Source organism: Pseudophryne corroboree, chromosome 7 (assembly GCF_028390025.1).
Source record: "Pseudophryne corroboree isolate aPseCor3 chromosome 7, aPseCor3.hap2, whole genome shotgun sequence".
NCBI classification, from domain to species: Eukaryota; Metazoa; Chordata; class Amphibia; order Anura; family Myobatrachidae; genus Pseudophryne; species Pseudophryne corroboree.
Genome location: NC_086450.1, coordinates 280,026,212 through 280,050,090, shown reverse-complemented (window position 1 = coordinate 280,050,090; position 23,879 = coordinate 280,026,212).

Below are 23,879 nucleotides of genomic sequence, written 5' to 3'. Positions count from 1 at the left end.
AATCCCTGGAGGAATCCCGGTTAGGAGAGGACTCCTCAGTATTGCCAGTGACATGGCCTGCAGGACTACTGACGTTCCTGACTGAGGAGGAAGTTGACGTTGAGGGAGTTGGTGGTGTGGCTTGCAGGAACTTGGGTACAAGAAGAAGAAGGGATTTAGGCATCAGTGGACTGCTTACGCTCTTACCCAAAGTTTCACAACTTGACACTGACTTCTGATGAATGCGCAGCAGGTGACGTATAAGGGAAGATGTTCCTAGGTGGTTAACGTCCTTACCCCTACTTATTACAGATTGACAGAGGCAACACACGGCTTGACACTTGTTGTCCGGATTTGTGGAGAAAAAAATCCACACCGAAGGGGTGGCTTTTTTGGTATTTTGCCCAGGCATCGCAATAGGCTTATTCATCCCACGGACAACAACAGGTGTCTCCCCCGGTGCCTGATTTAAACAAACCACATCACCATCAGAATCCTCATCATCAACTTCCTCCTCAGCGCCAGCAACACCCATATCCTCATCCTGGTGTACTTCAACAGTGACATCTTCAATTTGAATATCAGAAAGTTGACTGTGGGTGCTACTTCCAGCACTTGCAGAGAGCGTGCAAATGGTGGAAGGAGTCACCTCTTCCCATCCAGTTTTGGGAAGGTCAGGCATCACCCTCTACTATCACATTCACCATCGGCCTTGAAAGACGACGTTGATGCCATTTCATCGTCTATGTCATGACTAGTGGCAGGAGCTTCAACACTAGGAAGAAGTGGTTCTTGATCTTTCCCTATTTTATCCTCCAAAGTTTTGTTCTCCATTATTTTTCTGGAGTTATATAACAATATGCGGTAAAGAAGAGCGTACGTCTACACCACACAGGGAAAACCCTGTGAAAATTATTTGGATTAAATAGTAATAACCCCTTTATTTGGAGCAAATAATATACAGCACAGGACAGCACCACTGAATTTTATGGCAGCACCACTGGACTGGACTTATACGGCAGTACCACTGGAATTATACGGCAGTATCACTGGAATTATACGGCAGTATCACTGGAATTATACGGCAGTACCACTAGACTTTTACGGCAGTTCCACTGGACTGGATTTATACGGCATTATTATTGGATTTATACGCCAGTACCACTGGAATTATATGGAAGTATAACTGGAATTATATGGCAGTATCACTGGAACTATACAGCAGTATCACTGGATTTAACCGGCACTACCACTGGACTGGATTTATATGGCAGTATCACTAAACTTATACGCCAGTACCACTGGAATTATACAGCAGTATCACTAGAATTATACAGCAGTATCACTGGAATTATACGTCAGTACCACTGGATTGGATTTTTACGGCAGTATCACTGGATTTATATGCAAGTACTACTGGAATTATATGGTAGTATCACTGGAATTATACGGCAGTACTACTGGACTCATACGACAGTACCACTGGAGTGGATTTATATGGTAGTATCACAGGATTTATAAATCAGTACCACTGGAATTATACAGCAGTATCACTGGAATTATATGGCAGTACCACTGGACATATACGGCAGTATCACTGGAATCGATTTATACGCCAGTTCCACTGGATTTATACGGCAGTACCACTGGACATATATGGCAGTATCACTGGATTTATACTGCAGTACCACTGGACATTTACGGCAATATCACTGGAATGGATTTATACACCAGTACCAGTGGAATATACTGCAGTATCACTGGACATATACGGCAGTATCACTTGGCATATACGGCAGTATCGCTGGATTTATACGGCAGGACCGCTGGACATATACGGACATATATGGCAGTATCACTATACTTGATTTACACGCCAGTACCACTGGACATATACGGCAGTATCACTGGAATTATATGGCAGTACCACTGGACATATACGGCAGTATCACTGGAATTATATGGCAGTATCACTGGACTGTATTTATATGACAGTACCACTGGACATATACGGCAGTATCACTGTATTTATATGGCATTACCACTGGACATATACAGCAGTATTACTGGACTGGATTTTACGCCAGTACCACAGGATTTATATGGCATGACCACTGGACATATACAGCAGTATCACTGGAATTATAGGCAGTACCACTGGACATATACTGCAGTATCACTGGACTGGATTTATATGCCAGTACTGATGGAATTATACGCTGCTACTACTACTGGAATTATACAGTAGTACCACTGAAATTATATGGCAGTACCACTGGACATATATGGCAGTACCAATGGACTAGATTTATATTCCAGTACCACTGGAATTATACACCAGTATCACTGGAATTATATGGCAGTATCACTGGAATTATATGGCAGTACCACTGGAAATATACGGCAGTACCACTTGACATATACGGCAGTATCACTGGACTGGAATTATACACCAGTACCACTGAAATTATACGGCAGTATCACTTAAATTATATGGCATTACCACTGGATATATACGTCAGTATCACTGGACATATAAGGCGGTATCACTGGACTGGATTTATACGCCAGTACCACTGGAATTATATGGCAGTACCGCTGGACATATACGGCAGTATCACTGGATTTATATGGAAGTACCACTGAACATATACGGCAGTATCACTGTACATATATGGAAGTATCACTGGACATGTACGGCAGTACCACTGGACATATACAGCAGCACAGGGACACCACCACTGGATTGATGCAGGGTAACACAGCACCATTGCAATGGACTGGACTTATACAGCAGTACTGGACATATGGCAGAGGAGGACACCACCACTGTGACTGGACTGATGCAACACAAGACACTACCACTGTACTGATACAGGACAACACAGCACCACTGCAATGGACTGGACTTATACAGCAATACTGGACATATGGCAGCAGAGGACACCACCACTGTGACTGGACTGATGCAGCACAAGACACCACCACTGGACTGATGCAGCACAACACAGCACCACTGGACTGGACTTATACAGCAGCACTGGACATATGGCAGCAGAGGACACCACCACTGTGACTGGACTGATTCAGCCCAAGACACTTCCACTGAACTGGTGCAGATTACTGAGGATGGAGACACGTCCTCTCTCTACACTCTCCAATGCCAGAGTGAAAATGGCAGCGATGCGCGGCTCCTTATATGGAATCCAAACCCCGTGAGAATCCGACAGCGGGATGATGATGTTTTGCCTTGTTCTGGTTTCCTAGTCAGACAGGAAAACCCGAGCCTGACTCGGATCCGGGCTCGGGTAGTGAAGTTCGGGTTTTGGATTTGGATCTAGATAATTTTTGAAAAACACAAAAAAAGCTAAAATCACAGAATTTGGGGGTAATTTTGATCCTACGATATTATTAACCTCAATAACATTAATTTCCACTCATTTCCAGTCTATTCTGAACACCTCATAATATTGTTTTAGGCCAAAAGTTTGCGAACGAGGTCGCTGGATGACTAAGCTAAGCGACCCAAGTGGGCGGCACAAACACTTGGCCCATGTAGGAGTGGCACTGCAGTGTCAGACAGTATGGCAGTTTTAAAAGTAGGCCCCAAAGAGCACATCATGCAAAGAAGAAATAGAGGTGCAATGAGGTAGCTTGATGACTAAGCTAAGCGACACAAGTGGGCGGCACAAACACCTGGCCCATCTAGGAGTTGCACTGCAATGTCAGACAGGATGGCACTTTTAAAAACTAGGCCCCAAACAGCACATGATGCAAAGAGAAAAAAGAGGTGCACCAAGGTTGCTGGATGACTAAGCTAAGTGACACAAGTGTGCGACACAAACACCTGGCCCATCTAGGAGTGGCACTGCAGTGTCAGACAGGATGGCAGTTTTAAAAAGTAGGCCCCAAAGAGCACATCATGCAAAGAAGAAAAAGAGGTGCAATGAGGTAGTTTGATGACTAAGCTAAGCGACACAAGTGGGCGGCACAAACACCTGGCCCATCTAGGTGTGGCACTGCAGTGTCAGAAAGGATGACAGGTATAAAAACTAGGCCCCAAACAGCACCTGATGCAAAGAAAAAAAAGAGGTGCACCAAGGTTGCTGGATGACTAAGCTAAGCAACACAAGTGTGCAGCACAAACACCTTGCCCATATAAGAGTGGCACTGCAGTGTCACACAGGATGGCACTTTTAAAAAGCAGGCCCCAAGCAACACATCATGCAAAGAAGAAATAGAGGTGCTATGAGTGGCACGCAGTGGCTGAATGTTGAAAGTGACCTAACGACATGCTCCTTTCATTTTTCAAAAAATTCTGCACCTCCAAATTAATTGTATGTGCAAAACATGGGACGTGCTGGAAATTGATCAGATGTAATGCATGCACAATATTGGTGGACTTATACGGCAGTACCCCTGGACTTATGCGGCAGCACCACTGGACTTATACGGTAGCACCACTGGACTGGACTTATAAGGCAGTACCACTGTACTGGACTTATACGGCAGCACCACTGGACTTGTGGCAGCACAGGACACCCCCACTGTAACTGGACTTGTACAGCACAAGACCCACCACTGGACTGTATTTATACAGCAGCACCACTGGACTTATGGTAGCACAGGACACCACCAATGGACTGACGCAGCACAAGACAGCACCACTGCACTGGACTGCACTTTTACAGCAGCACTGGACTTACGGTAGCACATGACACCCCCGCTGTGACTGGACTGGTGCAGCACAAGACCCACCACTGGAATGATGCAGCAGAGGACAGCACTTGAATGACACAAATTAATTGTATGTGCAAAACATGGGACGTGCTGGAAATTGCTCAGATGTAATGCATGCACAATATTGGTGGACTTATACGCAGTACCCCTGAACTTATACGTCAGAACCACTGGACTAATATGGCAGCACCACTGGACTGGAATTTTATGGCAGTAACCCTGGACTTATACGGCAGAACCACTGAACTTATACGGCAGCACCACTGAACTGGACTTATACGGCAGTACCCCTGGACTTTTATAGCAGCACCACTGGACTTATACGGCAGCACCACTGGACTGGACTTATACAGCAGTACCCATGGACTTATGTGGCAGTACCCCTGGACTTATACGGCAGCACCACTGGACTTATATGGCAGCACCACTGAACTGGACTTATACACCAGTACCCCTGGACTTTTATGGCAGCACCACTAGACTTATATGGCAGCACCACTGGAGTGGACATATATGGCAGTACCCCTGGATTTATATGGCAGTACCCCTGGACTTAAACGACAGCACCACTGGACTGGATTTATTTGGCAGTACCTCTGGACTTATACAGCATCACCACTGGACTTATACGGCAGCACCACTGGACTGGACTTATACGGCAGTACTCATGGACTTATACGTGTCAGGTCCAGGTGTTTTTGTGAATCCGTTAACCCGGGACCAACCACAGGTGTAGGTGCTAGGGTATGAAGACAGCAGGGAGGACGAAGAAAGTTCCGTTTCATATATTTATTAAAAATAACAATTCAGTAAATAGTTAAATGACAAGTTGTTAATCATCATATTATACTGAAGTATTGCAGGAATGGCAGAAATAATATGCAGGATAAATCTCAAAGACAAATAAAAGAAATGTTCATGGAACTGTATATAAAACAAGCTGATGAATAAATGTTGAATTGTCCAAATATAAACAAGCTTTGATGCTGAACTGCAGAATGTGTTTAACTGGGTAATGCAGACATGAAGAAATAACTGTAAGGATTTGCAATGAAGTTTTGAGAGTTAACTGAGAAGCTGTGAAGAATTATCCTTGTTATGGTAACATAGAAAATAAAAGTACTGAATTGGGTTACTTGCGGGTTCCGGAGATCACTGTGAAAACTGTAGCAGATGACAAGGTGATGAACGGGTTAAATGCAGAGTAGAACAAACGAACAGCTGAGGGTAGTGGAATCCTCCAAACTTTGTATGGTTGAAAGCAGACAGACAAGGTAACCTCATGCAGGACTCTGGGAATCCAACTGTTTCCAGTAGGTGTGCAATTAACTGACAGCACAGCGGAGAGCTGGTGGATCTTTAGCAGTGAAGGCTGCAGACGAACCTCTGGGAACGGAGGCGATATCTGGACCACGGGAATCACACAGGAATGCACGGAGAGAGCTCAGAGCTAGAGCACAGCATTGATACAACAAAGCACTGGCCCAGAGTAACATAATCCCAGCCTACTTAAAGGCAGCACAAGCACGGGATTGGCTTACACCTGCCCACAGGTGTTTTCACAAGTGCACTGTATTACCTATTTGGTCTCCAACATGGCCACCTCCTATACAGCAGACACACCGCAGTGACTTAGGCCATTTGGTCCCCGCACTCCCAGTTCCCAGACTCTGCATTACCTGTGCCACTGATCACGCCGCGTCCCCACACGGGCGCACAGCACCGCGAGCAACCGCACTGGCAACGGACGAACCCCAGAACCCGCAGAGGTGAGAGACCGGTTCGTGACAGTACCCCCTCTTCTAAGGGTGGTCTCCGAACACCTTTGAACCTTATCAGGATTTTTGGAGAAGTATTTCTGTACCAGTCTTGGAGCATGAACATCTTCAGAAAAAACCCAGGATCTCTCCTCCGGACCGTAACCCTTCCAGTCGACCAAAAACTGTAAACGTCCATATCGGGAACGTGAGTCCACAATCTCTTTAACTTCAAATTCCTCATCTTGCAAAGAGTGAACTTTAGGAGATTTGGACTGGGTAGTACGGAATTTATTGAGAATCAAAGGTTTTAATAAAGATGTATGAAAGGCGTTAGGAATTCTCAAAGACGGTGGCAACTTGACTTTGTATGACACAGGGTTGAGTACCTTTACAATGGGAAATGGACCAATGAACTTGGGAGCAAATTTCTTAGAAGGAACTTTGAACCTGAGATTGCGCGTAGAAATCCAAACTTGGTCTCCCACCTTGTAATTCGGTACAGCTTTACGTTTTCTATCTGCAAAAGATTTATAACGAGCGGAAGTTTTGACCAACGACTTACGCACACAACTACAGATTCTAGATAGACGTTGAAGCTCTTGATCTGCTGCTGGAACCTCTAGGGCTGGCAATGGATGGAACTCTGGCACACGAGGATGAAAGCCGAAGTTAATATAAAAGGGCGTAGATTCTGAAGACGAATGGAAGAGATTATTATGAGCAAATTCTGCCAATGGAAGGTAGTCAACCCAGTCATCCTGTGAGGACGATATATATAGCCGGAGAAATGTTTCAAGGTCTTGGTTTACTCTCTCAGTTTGTCCATCTGTCTGAGGGTGATATGCAGAAGAAAAATTCAACTTGACATTTAAAGATGAACAAAGCGACCTCCAGAACTTGGCCACAAACTGTGTTCCCCGATCAGAGATGATCTCTCGAGGAAGGCCATGCAACTTGAAGATTTCAGAGATGAACAATCTGGCTAGTAAAGGGGCTGATGGTAATCCAGTTAATGGAATGAAATGTGCCATTTTCGAAAATCGATCCACTACCACCCAAATGGTGTTTCGCCCTTCTGATGGAGGTAGATCGGTCACGAAATCCATTGAGATATGAGTCCATGCTTGTTGGGGTATGGATAATGGATGTAATAAACCTGGTGGAGAACTTCTTGGACTCTTATGTTGGGCACATTTAGGACATGCTGCTATAAACTCTTGGACATCGGCTTTGAGACGTGGCCACCAATAAGACTGTTGAATAAATTTGAGAGTCTTTAGAACCCCAGGATGACCCATGAAGGAAGAGGAGTGAGCCCAGGTAAGCAGCCGTTTTCGAAGATTTGTGGCGACAAAGGTCTTGCCAGGCGGAGGAACTGGAGAGGTTCGAGTCATTAAAAAGGACGTAGGATTCACAATGGCTTGATTCGTGGTAGCATCATTTAATTCAGAAGAAGCAAAGGACAGAGAAAGGGCATCTGCCTTTTTGTTCTGAGACCCTGGACGATAGGTGAGCTTGAAATTTAATCGTGTGAAGAAAAGCGCCCATCTAGCTTGTCGTGGATTCAAGCACTGAGCTGACTGCAGATATAGAAGATTCTTATGATCAGTATAAACTGTAATGCGATGTTGTGCTCCTTCTAGAAGGTATCTCCACTCCTCAAATGCCAACTTGATGGCAAGTAATTCTTGCTCACCGATTGCATAATTACGTTCGGCCGGGAGGAACTTACGGGAGAAATATCCGCAGGGATGGACCTTTTTATCTTCAAAGACTTGTGACAACACAGCTCCTACTGCTTCTGTAGATGCATCCACCTCTAGTAGAAAGGGACGATTCAAATCAGGCTGTCGAAGAATGGGGGCTGACACAAAGGCTTGCTTTAAATCAGAGAAGGCTTTGATTGCTTCAGAAGACCAGTTCGTAGGATTTGCTCCCTTGCGAGTTAGGGCTGTAATGGTAGCAGCTAACGTAGAATAATTCTTAATGAATCTCCTATAGAAATTAGCAAAGCCAAGAAATTGCTGAATCCCCTTGAGAGTTGTAGGAGTGGACCAATCTCGGATAGCTTGTACCTTACCGGGATCCATACATAGCTCTGATCCAGAAATGATGTAACCAAGGAACGGTATGGAAGATACTTCAAAAGTGCACTTCTCTAACTTACAATAAAGTTGATTTTTCCTCAGACGTGTCAGTACCTCTTTAACTTGGTGACGGTGAGACTTTAGATCCTTAGAGAATATTAGGATATCATCCAGGTACACTACTAGACACTTGTAGAGAAGATCACGAAAAAGTTCATTCACATAGCTTTGAAAAACTGCAGGTGCATTACAAAGACCAAAAGGCATTACAAGGTATTCGTAATGCCCATCCCGGGTATTAAAAGCAGTCTTCCACTCGTCCCCTGCCCGGATGCGGATTAAATTGTAGGCCCCTCGGAGATCCAATTTTGTAAACACAGTAGCTCCCTTTACCCGATCAAATAATTCTGGAATTAAGGGTAATGGGTACTTGTTTTTCACAGTGATCTCATTGGGTCCACGGTAATCTATGCATGGTCGTAACCCACCGTCCTTCTTCTTAACGAAAAAGAATCTGGCTCCAGCAGGTGAAGAAGATGGTCTGATAAATCCTTTGGTTAGATTTTCCTGTATATAATCAGACATAGCTTGCATCTCTGGGATGGATAGCGGATAAATTCGTCCCCTAGGAGGGGTTTTGCCCGGAACCAGGACGATTGGGCAGTCCCATTCGCGATGAGGAGGTAGAGTCTGCTGCTTGTTTACTGAAAACATCCGCAAAGGATTGATACACCGGAGGTAGGTCGGGAAGGCTAATTGACCGGAGAGGTACAATTGAGGCTAAACAGTCCTTGGTACAAGATTTACCCCACGAAAGGACTTCCATGGTTTGCCAATTAAATTGAGGATTATGTTTCTGCAGCCAAGGTAAACCAAGTATCACATCTTGAGAGGCTTTGGGAATCACGTAGAAGGAGATGTATTCGGAATGGAGCACACCAACTTTCATCTTGAGACATACGGTTCGATGAGTATTTATACCATCTGGAATTCGACTTCCATCCACTGCTGTAACAGCAACTGCTGCTTCCAGAGGCATGGTTTGAACTTTAGACCGTAAGACAAAGGCTGAGGAGATGAAGTTCTCGGCTGCCCCGGAATCTAGGAGAGCTGAAACTTTCACTGTAGAACTTGGAACTTCTAATTGAATAGACAAGGTCGGCTCTTTCTAAGAACGTGATTCTAAAGTAACTCCTAGCTTAACCTCTCTTGAATAAGCTAGGAGCGAGAGTTTCTCGGTCGGAGTTTGCAGAATTTAACTAAATGTTCGGAGGACCCACAGTACATGCAGAGGTTACCCTGTCGACGAAGAAGTCGTTCCTCCTCTGTGAGGCGAGAGCGCCCAATCTGCATAGGTTCTTCTGTCATTACCGGAGACTGTGATGAAGAATCTTGTCGAGGCCTAGGATGATAACGTGGACTGGATCGCTCTTCCCTGGATTTCTCTAAACATCGCTCCCTGTAGCGTAGGTCAAGTTTGTTACAGAGAGAAATCAATTCATCCAGTTTAGTTGGCACATCCCGGATGGTTAAATCATCCTTGATTTTCTCTGAAAGTCCATTCCAAAACGCGGCGATCAGGGCCTCCTCATTCCAGTTTAACTCTGAAGACAACGTGCGAAACTGAATAATATATTGACTGACAGGACGTAAACCTTGACGTAGACGGAGAATCTCCAAAGATGCTGAGGTGGTCCTGCCTGGTTCGTCAAAGATTCTCCGGAAGGATGATACGAACTCCTTGTAATTAGAGAGGATAGGATCACCTCTTTCCCATAATGGTGATGCCCATTTCAGAGCCTGACCGGAAAGGAGGGCAATAATATATGCAACCTTAGAACGAGCTGATGGGAAACTGGCGGACAACAGTTCGAACTGGATCTCGCATTGATTCAAGAATCCTCTGCAAAGTTTTGGAGTTCCGTCAAACTTACTCGGAGAAGGTAACTGCAAGCGGGACGTAGGCAGCGTCACAGGAGAAGCTGTAGTGGTAACTGGGACAACCGGAGTTGGAATCTGGACTTGAGACGTTTTAATAGCCGTATGAAGAGTCTCTAAACGGTCTGCCATAGTTTGCATAAACTGCACTATTTGTGTCTGTATAGACTCCTGGTTTTCCAGACGGGAAAGGATATCTGACGTAGCACCGCCTCCTGCGAATTGGTCACTTGACGGATCCATGTGGCCAGTGCTTACTGTCAGCTCCGGGTGTTTTTGTGAATCCGTTAACCCGGGACCAACCACAGGTGTAGGTGCTGGGGTATGAAGAAAGCAGGGAGGACGAAGAAAGTTCCGTTTCATATATTTATTAAAAATAACAATTCAGTAAATAGTTAAATGACAAGTTGTTAATCATCATATTATACTGAAGTATTGCAGGAATGGCAGAAATAATATGCAGGATAAATCTCAAAGACAAATAAAAGAAATTTTCATGGAACTGTATATAAAACAAGCTGATGAATAAATGTTGAATTGTCCAAATATAAACAAGCTTTGATGCTGAACTGCAGAATGTGTTTAACTGGGTAATGCAGACATGAAGAAATAACTGTAAGGATTTGCAATGAAGTTTTGAGAGTTAACTGAGAAGCTGTGAAGAATTATCCTTGTTATGGTAACATAGAAAATAAAAGTACTGAATTGGGTTACTTGCGGGTTCCGGAGATCACTGTGAAAACTGTAGCAGATGACAAGGTGATGAACGGGTTAAATGCAGAGTAGAACAAACGAACAGCTGAGGGTAGTGGAATCCTCCAAACTTTGTATGGTTGAAAGCAGACAGACAAGGTAACCTCATGCAGGACTCTGGGAATCCAACTGTTTCCAGTAGGTGTGCAATTAACTGACAGCACAGCGGAGAGCCGGTGGATCTTTAGCAGTGAAGGCTGCAGACGAACCTCTGGGAACGGAGGCGATATCTGGACCACGGGAATCAAACAGGAATGCACGGAGAGAGCTCAGAGCTAGAGCACAGCGTTGATACAACAAAGCACTGGCCCAGAGTAACATAATCCCAGCCTACTTAAAGGCAGCACAAGCACGGGATTGGCTTACACCTGCCCACAGGTGTTTTCACAAGTGCTCTGTATTACCTATTTGGTCTCCAACATGGCCACCTCCTATACAGCAGACCTTAGGCCATTTGGTCCCCGCACTCCCAGTTCCCAGACTCTGCATTACCTGTGCCACTGATCACGCTGCGTCCCCACACGGGCGCACAGCACCGCGAGCAACCGCACTGGCAACGGACGAACCCCAGAACCCGCAGAGGTGAGAGACCGGTTCGTGACAATACGACAGTTCTTCTGGACTTATACAGCAGTATCCCTGGACTTACACGACAGTACCACTGGACTTATACGGCAGTACCCATGAACTTATACGGCAGCACCCCTGGACTTATATGGCAGCACCACTGGACTGGACTTATATGGGAGCACCCCTGGACTTATACGGCGGCACCACTGGACTTGACTTATACGGCAGTACCCCTGGAATTATATGGCAGTACCTCTGGACTTATATAGCAGTACTCCTGGACTTATACATCAGTGCCCCTGGACTTATATGGCAGCACCACTGAACTTATACTGCAGCACCACTGGACTGGACTTATACAGCAGTACTCAAACGAATACAGGCGCTATAGTGTTAAAGTAATTGATACTTTACAATACGTTCCTCAATGTTCTTCTTTGACGGAACCTTCCTTTCACTCGTGTAGATGTCACCATGAAAAGAAAGGATTATATAAATGTGTGACAAAGTCTTTAACAGTCCATAAATGTCTTTTATTAACTGAACGTATCAGAAAGTGAAGGACGTGATTATTTCACCAAAGAGGCGTACCCCAACTCACTTTTCCAAAGAAAAGATTACACTCATAAAGGTATCTTTCATCCACCACTGTGTTAGACAGAATCACTCTCACGGTCACATCCTTTTGCACGGGAAGAAGATGGGCATACCTCACTCACAATAAAGGAGGCTGCTTCAAACACATCAAGGTTTCTTTTGCTGATAGTTCTTTCTTCTTCCTAAGCAAAATGTCCTTCCCTCTCGTATGGGTATTACCGTGAAAAAAAAATATATATATATGTGTAAAATCGTTTTCACCTGTACAACACTTATCCAAACTGTAGGTTTGTGTGATTATATAATAGAAAATTCTCTAACAGTCCATAGAGTGTCTTTTGTTTCTGAACTTATCAGACAGTGAAGAACGTGGTTATTTCACCAAAAAGGCGTACCCCAACTCACTTTTCCAAAGAAAAGATTAAATTCATAAAGGTATCTTTTATCCACCACTGTGTTCAAAAGACTTGCTCTCACGGTAAACCCTTTTACACGAGAAAGATAGGCATACCTCACTCACAATAAAGGAGGCTGCTTCAAACGTATAAAGGTTTCTTTCGCTGCCGATACCTTCTTCCTTCTAAGTAGAATGTCTCTCCCTCTCGTGTGGGTATTGCCGTAAAAAAAGGAATATATATATATATGTGTGATAACGTTTTAACCTGCACAGCACTTCTCTAAACTGTACAATATTCTCTTTCCTTAATATATGCATTCATCCATAAAGGAATAGTGATCACTCTCCACGCGGGGATATACCTTAACTCACTCTTTCTATAGAGTGGAAACGCCCATCAAGGTATCTTTTTATTCAACCGCTATGATCAACTCGTAAACCCACTTTGCCCAGAGAGAAGGAAGCGTACCTCACTCACACAAAAGAATACTGATGGAAGCACATCAAGGTTTCTTTATATTTAGTGAGAAAATATCAGGCGTACCCTACTCACAGAAAAGATGGTTGTGTGTAAGCTCATCTGGGTTTCTTTGGGAGACTGGCCAGGGTAAAAGAGAAAGTTCCTGTCTCCGTGTGTGATAACTCCACCGTAGTGGCAGGTTTCTCAAAAAAATGTGTTCCAATCACAATGAATCCATATGCAAAAAACACAATTTTTATTATTAAAAAATACCCCGCACATTCGGGGAGACATACAGCTGACAGAAACAATTCTTTAAAAAAACGGAGTCTGAAAAAGGATTGTAGCAGCAAGACTCACGATCGTAAAATGACTAAAAAAAAAACATATATATTTAAAATCCATATATACAGAAAAATCCTTGGAAAAGTACTTGATTCATACCTATATCATAGATCCACACTCTCAGCTGGTCGACATGTTTCGGCCTATTCGTAGGCCTTTATCAAGACATGCTGAGAGGGTGGAATGGCCTGATATTTATGTGTGGATCCTCCAATCAATGACTATCAACTGCTGACATCATCATTCAGTGACAGTTTTTTTTTTTTAAAACAAGCAACTGTTAAACAAAATACATAATTACAAACACATATGGCTTCTCCAACGTATTTCACAGAGCTATAGATTATATTATATAAACAATGAAATGTTTTAAATCATTTTAGACATTCATATGAGGGGTCTCCATGGCAACCGTGGCTCATAAACACAAATGGTTTTTTACTACATGTGATCCTAAAGGGTCCCACTGATCAACTCCCACTTAGCAATAAGGTGAGAGTCCTATTTATCCATTCAGCCCGGTTTGTCGATGTTATTCTTCCCCCCCTTCCACGGTAGGAGATTATTAGATGTATATGAAGACGGGTCGCGCCGTTGCTATGGCGACGCGGCCCGTCTTCCGGAAGTGCGTCACTGGAACGCACAATGGACCGCATGTTGGTTTCCTGTCTCCAATCCAGGAAGACCATCCACCGCGAGTCCTGGCGCTTGCTGTGCATCGTTGTTATGACGATGCACACTAAACAAAGCAGAGGCACTCACAGCAACAATACCTACAAACAAACGAGATTTTATAAAACTATAGTGTCTCTAGTGCTGCTTCACAATACATTAAGGAAAAAGTGTATATAAAAACTGTTTGATGAGTTTTATTTTATTTTTATATTTTTATATCCCGTTTCGTGACATGATTACGATGTGAGAAAAAAATTATTATTACTGCCGAAGCAGCCATTTTTAAATAGGTCACAATCCCCCATACATAGATTTATCAATGAAAAAAAGTTAAAATTAATATCTATTTATAAATACCATTTTAAATCGAAGTGAACAAGTATTCCACCTATAGTGCCTAAAACTACTAGTGCCGTAATATTTTTTATTTTTTTTTGGTTGCCATGGTGATTCCTCACTCTGTATTAACATAACATGACACATTTTTGATTAAATGTTTCCGGACATTTTTTCTTCAATCTTGGATAGTCCAGATCCAAATTGAGGACCTAGAGAGACGAGAGAACAATAATCAAGAAAAACCGAACCCAACCTCACATAACAGTTCCCAGACCCCAAAATCATACGTTATAAGAACCATTTGAGTTCAAAATCATTGTTTAGCCCACCTGGTGCCAAGGTGTGACAGTTAAAAATCATATTCATTTCTGTTTTTGCCAACAGTTTAGAACTGTCTTTATTCCTGATGTTCCCTTTAACCGCTTTCAACCCGCAAAAGGATGTTAAACCTGAAATGGAGCAACCATGTACTTGTTTGAAGTGAGCTGAAAGGGCATGGGTCTCCAGCCCCTTTTTAATATTCCGTATATGTTCCCCTAACCTCACTTTTAATGGCCGTGAGGTCCTACCTATATAGAATTTATCACAACTGCATCTTATTGCATACACTACGTTCTTAACGTTGCAGGTGATAAATTCCTTGATTTGTATCCTATTTTCGTTGATGGTGATCTCATCAACTTTCTTGTCTCCTGAACTTTTGATATTTTTACATGCTATGCAGGACCCACACCGGTAAAAGCCAGTGGATGTTATGGTTGATATCGATGGTGGTAGAGGTAAAGCACTTGATACAAGTTTGGATTTTAGGTTCGGGGCTCTACGATAAATCACTTTAGGTTTGCTAGGTAATAATGGTCCTAACACTGTATCCTTTTGTAATAGGGGCCAGTGTTTTCTAAAAATCTTCTCTACTCTCTTGTGTTCCTTTGTATAGTTGGTAACAAACGAGTAACTATAGTCACTCTTTTCCTCTGGCATAGTTTTCTTCATTAATAGATCTTTTCGTTCTAAACTCTTTGTTTTCTCGATTGCCTGGTCTATCTTCCTTTTATCATAGCCACAGGCCTTGAATTTTTTTCCCATAACTTGTGCCTGATCGGAAAACACTTTTTCATTGGTGCAGATTCTTCTAAGTCTTTTAAATTGACCGCTGGGTATTGCATTTATCCAGTTGTCATGGTGGCAACTACTTGCCAAAAGATAAGACCCTGAATCTGTAGGTTTTGTATATATTTTGGAGCAAATTTTGCCCCCCTCTATATAAACTGTCACATCCAGGAAATTGATACTCTTTTCCTGGATGTCGAAAGTGAGTACAATATTTTTCACATTAGAGTTCAATACGGTACAGAATTGGGTGAGACTTGTCTTATCACCCCCCCACACGAAAAAAATGTCATCTATATATCTTGCGTAGGACACCAGGTTCGTCCCGAGCTCCTGGTTGGACCAGATGGTGTCGTCCTCCCATGCCCCCATAAATAGGTTGGCATAACTCGGGGCGAACCTGGTGCCCATCGCAGTGCCCGTTCTCTGTAAATAGAACTCATCTTTAAATAGAAAGAAATTATTAAGTAGAATGAACTCCATTCCCTCAAGCAAGAAGTTTTTTAAACTATCTAACAATGGGGATGATTCCAGTGAATGGCGGGCAGCCTCCAGACCATCACTATGATCAATGATAGTGTAAAGAGCACTTACATCTGCTGTCACTAGGAGATAATTTTCTTCCCAAGTGATGGTGTCTAGTAAATGCAAAAAACTAGTGGTATCCTTAAGATGTGATCTATTAAGACCAACTAGAGGTTGCAAATAGTAGTCAATATAGTTTGACAGATTTGCGGTAATCGACTCTACCCCTGATATTATCGGTCTACCGGGGGGCTTCTCCAAATTCTTGTGAATCTTAGGTAGAACGTATATCACAGGCACTGTCGGATCCTTATTAATGATGAATTTTGCTTCCTTCTCTGTGATAGTTCCCTTTGATGCAGCTTTATCCACCATTAGTATTAATTTTTGTTGTATTTGTTTAGATGGATCTCCCCGTAATTTCTTATAAGTTTTTGAATCTTGCAATTGCCTCTGAATTTCTGCTTCATAGTCTCCCACGTCCATCAGGACTATGCCCCCCCCCCCCCCCCCCCTTATCCGCTGGTTTGATTACCAGCTCTTTGTTTGATTTCAAATCATCTAAGGCTTTTTTTTCCTTTTTAGTTAGATTAGCATCCCTCTTATCGATTTTAATGTTATTAAGGTCCTCTAGTACCATGGAACTAAATGTTTCAATAAACGGACCTTTAAGGTGTTGGGGGTAAAAGATAGATTTAGGGCGGAACAGGGTGGGGAGCCTCATCTCTACCTCCTCCGTACAACTATTATCTTGAGTGGCAAAAAATTTATTTACGGTAAGTTTTCTTACATATTTTTGTATATCAATATAGGTGTCAAAGGGATTAAGATGGCTTGTTGGCGCATATTTCAGACCTTTTTGGAGGAGGGTGTTCTCTTCTAAAGACAATATATGTTTACTCAGATTGAATATTTTAATCTGTGGTGGGACCTCATCTGATGTTAAGTTTTCACTAACTCCATCATTATTTGTTTTTTGTACCCGTAGCCTCTTATTCCTGTTCCTTTTATTCTTATTTTTTAGTTTTGTGTTTCTCTTCCCCCCCCCCCCTCTATTGCCTCTCGGACGATGGGGTCTATTTATCTGTACAGAGTTCTCTCTCTGCCTCTCCCTAAAAAAAGGCGACTGATAGTCGTCCTTATATTCAAAATCGTGTGGTTGGTCTCTTTTTAAGGGAGCATAACGGTTCCTTGAGACTGGTAATAGGTCATATTCCCTATTTGAGGCTAATCTGTCCCTCCTGTGGATTTCTCTAGCTGGCAGGATCCTCTACTCTGGAGTATCATAGGGATTCCTCTGATTTTCTGAATCATATCTATTTCTTTTGTACCTAGTATCGACAAAAGGGGTAGTAGGCTTGTATGTTTTGAAGGGTTTAAAGGGTCTTCTTTCCCTACTGTATCTTGATTCGGAGACATCTTTCCTGACCTTTTCCTCTTTGAATTTTTTTTTTCAATCAAAAACTCTTCTATTTCTACCTCTTCTGGATCTGTTGGTTACTTCGTAGACCTCCATAGACGTATGATTGGAGTGATTCTCTTTATCACCGTGGTGATCTTTCTTTAGTTTGATTGAATCCTCCTTATCCCTATGATATTTCTTGGCCTTTTTCTGGATAATTAGCCTTTCCGATTTTTTAAGTCTATTTTCTATTTCCCTTTCTAATTCTCGATAGTCATCTAAGTTGGAATATGGTTGTACTAAAGATTTTAAAATTTGAATTTCATCATCTAGACATTTTAATTCTCTCTTTCTTTCTTGAACAATTAAGTTCATAAGAGACAATGAGCAGTTTTTTAAGATATCATCCCATTGCTCCTTGAACTTATCGCCTGATGAGGAGAAAGTTGACTGTTTATTAATTTGTAGGCCTCTGGGTACTAAATTTTGGGATAGGTATTTTTCCATGGTTACTACTTCCCATCAAATTTTACTTTCTTTGGACAAAATACCCTCTAATTTCCCCATGATGCCCTCTAGATCTTCATCTATTAATTCTATAGAATCCTGGCCTTGTTCAAAGGCTTTTTCTAGGTATTTACACCTTTGTTCTCTACATGTAAACATGATTGAACAGGTGACTTACAACCACTGTTTTACAAATGAAAGACTATGCTGCCTTCAACAGGGATTCTCAAGGTGAGTAAATGACAAAGAAGGAGAATACGGATTTGAGAACCCTTGTAAATGGCGCCCTGGAAGCTGCCCGTGCCGTGATTCACCACAGTTGAATCTCACCAAAATTCAAAGTTTAAACAGATTTAACATAAAGAATGTGTGGGGCTCACACGATCGTGAGTCTTGCTGCTACAATCCTTTTTCAGACTCCGTTTTTTTAAAGAATTGTTTCTGTCAGCTGTATGTCTCCCCGAATGTGCGGGGTATTTTTTAATAATAAAAATTGTGTTTTTTGCATATGGATTCATTGTGATTGGAACACATTTTTTTGAGAAACCTGCCACTACGGTGGAGTTATCACACACGGAGACAGGAACTTTCTCTTTTACCCTGGCCAGTCTCCCAAAGAAACCCAGATGAGCTTACACACAACCATCTTTTCTGTGAGTAGGGTACGCCTGATATTTTCTCACTAAATATAAAGAAACCTTGATGTGCTTCCATCAGTATTCTTTTGTGTGAGTGAGGTACGCTTCCTTCTCTCTGGGCAAAGTGGGTTTACGAGTTGATCATAGCGGTTGAATAAAAAGATACCTTGATGGGCGTTTCCCCTCTATAGAAAGAGTGAGTTAAGGTATATCCCCGCGTGGAGAGTGATCACTATTCCTTTATGGATGAATGCATATATTAAGGAAAGAGAATATTGTACAGTTTAGAGAAGTGCTGTGCAGGTTAAAACGTTATCACACATATATATATATATATATATATATTCCTTTTTTTACGGCAATACCCACACGAGAGGGAGAGACATTCTACTTAGAAGGAAGAAGGTATCAGCAGCGAAAGAAACCTTTATACGTTTGAAGCAGCCTCCTTTATTGTGAGTGATGTATGCCTATCTTTCTCGTGTAAAAGGGTTTACCGTGAGAGCAAGTCTTTTGAACACAGTGGTGGATAAAAGATACCTTTATGAATTTAACCTTTTCTTTGGAAAAGTGAGTTGGGGTACGCCTTTTTGGTGAAATAACCACGTTCTTCACTGTCTGATAAGTCCAGAAACAAAAGACACTCTATGGACTGTTAGAGAATTTTCTATTATATAATCACACAAACCTACAGTTTGGATAAGTGTTGTACAGGTGAAAACGATTTTACACATATATATATATATTTTTTTCACGGTAATACCCATACGAGAGGGAAGGACATTTTGCTTAGGAAGAAGAAAGAACTATCAGCAAAAGAAACCTTGATGTATTTGAAGCAGCCTCCTTTATTGTGAGTGAGGTATGCCCATCTTCTTCCCGTGCAAAAGGATGTGACCGTGAGAGTGATTCTGTCTAACACAGTGGTGGATGAAAGATACCTTTATGAGTGTAATCTTTTCTTTGGAAAAGTGAGTTGGGGTACGCCTCTTTGGTGATATAATCACGTCCTTCACTTTCTGATACGTTCAGTTAATAAAAGACATTTATGGACTGTTAAAGACTTTGTCACACATTTATATAATCCTTTCTTTTCATGGTGACATCTACACGAGTGAAAGGAAGGTTCCGTCAAAGAACATTGAGGAACGTATTGTAAAGTATCAATTACGTTAACACTATAGCGCCTGTATTCGTTTGAGTCCCACACATTCTTTATGTTAAATCTGTTTAAACTTTGAATTTTGGTGAGATTCAACTGTGGTGAATCACGGCACGGGCAGCTTCCAGGGCGCCATTTACAAGGGTTCTCAAATCCGTATTCTCCTTGTTATACAGCAGTACCCCTGGACTTATACGGCAGTATTCCTGTACTTATACAGCAGCACCACTGTACTTGTATGGCAGCATCACCAGACTGGACTTATCCGGCAGTACCCTTAAACTTAAACAGCAGTTCCCCTGGACTTATTTGGCAGTACCCCTGGACTTATATGGCAGCGCCACTGAACTTATACAGCAGCACCACTGGACTGGACGTATACAGCAGTACCCCTGGATTATACGACAGTGCCACTGGATTTAGTTGGCAGCAGCACTGGACTGGATTTATACGGCAGTACCCCTGGACTTATACAGCAGTACCCCTGGACTTAAACGGCAGCACCACTGGACTGGGCTTATATAACAGTACCCTTGTACTTATACAGCAGTACCCCTGGACTTATATGGAAGCACTACTGGAATGGACTTATGTGGCAGTACCCCTGGACTTACATGACAGTACCACTGGACTTATAAGTCAGCACTACTCTATTCTGGACTACTACAGCAGTATCCCTGGACTCATATGGCAGCACCACTGGACTTATACAGCAGCACCACTGGATTTATATGGCAGTATTCCTGTACTTTTACAGCAGCACCACTGGATTTATATGGCAGCACCACCAGACTGGACTTATATGGCAGTACCCCCAGACTTATACGGCAGTTCCCCTGGACTTATACAGCAGTACCCCTGGACTTATATTGCAGTACCCCTATAGTTATACGGCAGCACCACTGAACTTATAAAGCAGCACAACTGGACTTGACTTATCCGGCAGTACCCCTGGACTTATATGGTAGTACCCCTGGACTTATACTGCAGCACCACTACACATATATGGCAGCACCACTGGACTTATATGGCAGCACCACTGGACTGAACTTATACAGCAGTACCCCTGGATTATACGGCAGTGCCACTGGACTTAGTCGGGAGCACCACTGGACTGGACTTATACGGCAGTACCCCATTACTTATACAACAGTATCCGTGCACTTAAACGGCAGCACCACTGGACTGGGTTTATATGGCAGTACCCTTGTACTTATACAGCAGTACCCCTGGACTTATATGAAAGCACAACTTTACTGGACTTATATGGCAGTACCCCTGGACTTATATGGCAGCACCACTAAACTTATAGAGCAGTACCACTGGACTGGTCTTGTACAGCAGTACTTCTGGACTTATACAGCAGTACCACTGGATTTATGTGGCAGCACCACTGGACTTATATGGAAGCACCACTGGACTGGGTTTATATGGCAGTACCCTTGTACTTATACAGCAGTACCCCTGGACTTATATGGAAGCACCACTTTACTGGACTTATATGGCAGTACCCCTGGACTTATATGGCAGCACCACTAAACTTATAGAGCAGTACCACTGGACTGGTCTTGTACAGCAGTACTTCTGGACTTATACAGCAGTACCACTGGACTTATGTGGCAGCACCACTGGACTTATATGGAAGCACCACTGGACTGGACTTATATGGCAGTACCCCTGGACTTATATGGCAGTACCCCTGGACTTATGCAGCAGCACCACTGGACTTAATCGGTAGGACAACTGGACTGGACTTAAACGGCAGTACCACTGTACTGGATTTATACGGCAGCACCACTGGACTTGTGGCAGCACAAGACCCACCACCGGAATGATGCAGCAGAGGACAGCACTCGAATGACACAAATTAATTGTATGTGCAAAATATGGGACGTGCTGGAAATTGCTCAGATGTAATGCATGCACAATATTGGTGGTCTTATACGGCAGCACCACTGGACTTATACGGCAGCACCACTGTACTGGAATTTTACGGCAGTAACCCTGGACTTACAGTATACGGCAGTACCCATGGACTTATACGGCAGTACCACTGAACTTATATGGCAGCGCCACTGAACTGGACTTATACGGCAGTACACCTGGACTTTTATAGCAGCACCCCTGGATTTATACTGCAGCACCACTGGACTGGACTTATACAGCAGTACCCATAGACTTATATGGCAGTACCCCTGGACTTATATGGCAGCACCACTGGACTTATATGGCAGCACCACTTTACTGGACTAATATGGCAGTACCCCTGGACTTATATGGCAGCACCACTGGACTTATACAGTAGTACCACTGGACTGGACTTGTACGGCAGTACTTCTGGACTTATACAGCAGTACCACTGGACTTATGTGGCAGCTCCACTGGACTTATATGGAAGCACCACTGGACTGGACTTATACGGCAGTACCCCTGGACTTATATGGCAGTACCCCTGGACTTATGCGGCAGCACCACTGGACTTATTCGATAGCACCACTGGACTGGACTTATACGGAAGTACCACTGTACTGGACTAATACGGCAGCACCACTGGACTTGTGGCAGCACAAGACCCACCACCGGAATGATGCAGCAGAGGACAGCACTTGAATGACACAAATTAATTGTATGTGCAAAACATGGGACGTGCTGGAAATTGCTCAGATGTAATGCATGCACAATATTGGTGGACTTATACGGCAGCACCACTGGACTTATACGGCAGCACCACTGGACTGGAATTTTACGGCAGTAACCATGGACTTACAGTATACGGCAGTACCCCTGGACTTATACGGCAGAACCACTGAACCTATACGGCAGCACCACTGAACTGGACTTATACGGTAGTACCCCTGGACTTTTATGGCAGCACCAATGGATATATATTGCAGCACCACTGGACTGGACTTATACAGCAGTACCCATGGACTTATATGGCAGTACCCCTGGACTTATATGGCAGCACCACTGGACTTATACGGCAGCACCACTGGACTTATATGGCAGCACCACTGAACTGGAGTTATACAGCAGTACCCCTGGACTTTTATGGCAGCACCGCAAGACTTATATGGCAGCACCACTGGACTGGACATATATAGCAGTACCCCATGATTTACATGGCAGTACCCCTGGACTTAAACGGCAGCACCTCTGGACTGCATTTATATGGCAATACCCCTGGACTTATACAGCATCACCACTGTACTTATACAGCATCACCACTGGACTGGACTTATACAGCAGTACTCATGGACTTGTACGGCAGTACTTCTGGACTTATACGGCAGTATCCCTGGACTTACATGACATTACCACTGGAATTATACGGCAGTACCCATGGACTTATACGACAGCACCCGTGGACTTATACGGCAGCACCACTGGACTGGAATTTTACGGCAGTAACCATGGACTTACAGTATACGGCAGTACCCCTGGACTTACACGGCAGAACCACTGAACTTATACGGCAGCACCACTGAACTGGACTTAAACGGCAGTACCCCTGGACTTTTATGGCAGCACCACTGGATATATATTGCAACACCACTGGACTGGACTTATACAGCAGTACCCATGGACTTATATGGCAGTACCCCTGGACTTATATGGCAGCACAACTGGACTTATACGGCAGCACCACTGGACTTATATGGCAGCACCACTGAACTGGACTTATACAGCAGTACCCCTGGACTTTTATGGCAGCACCGCAAGACTTATATGGCAGCACCACTGGACTGGACATATATGGCAGTACACCATGATTTACATGGCAGTACCCCTGGACTTAAACGGCAGCACCACTGGACTGCATTTATATGGCAGTACCCCTTGACTTATACAGCATCACCACTGGACTTATACGGCATCACCACTGGACTGGACT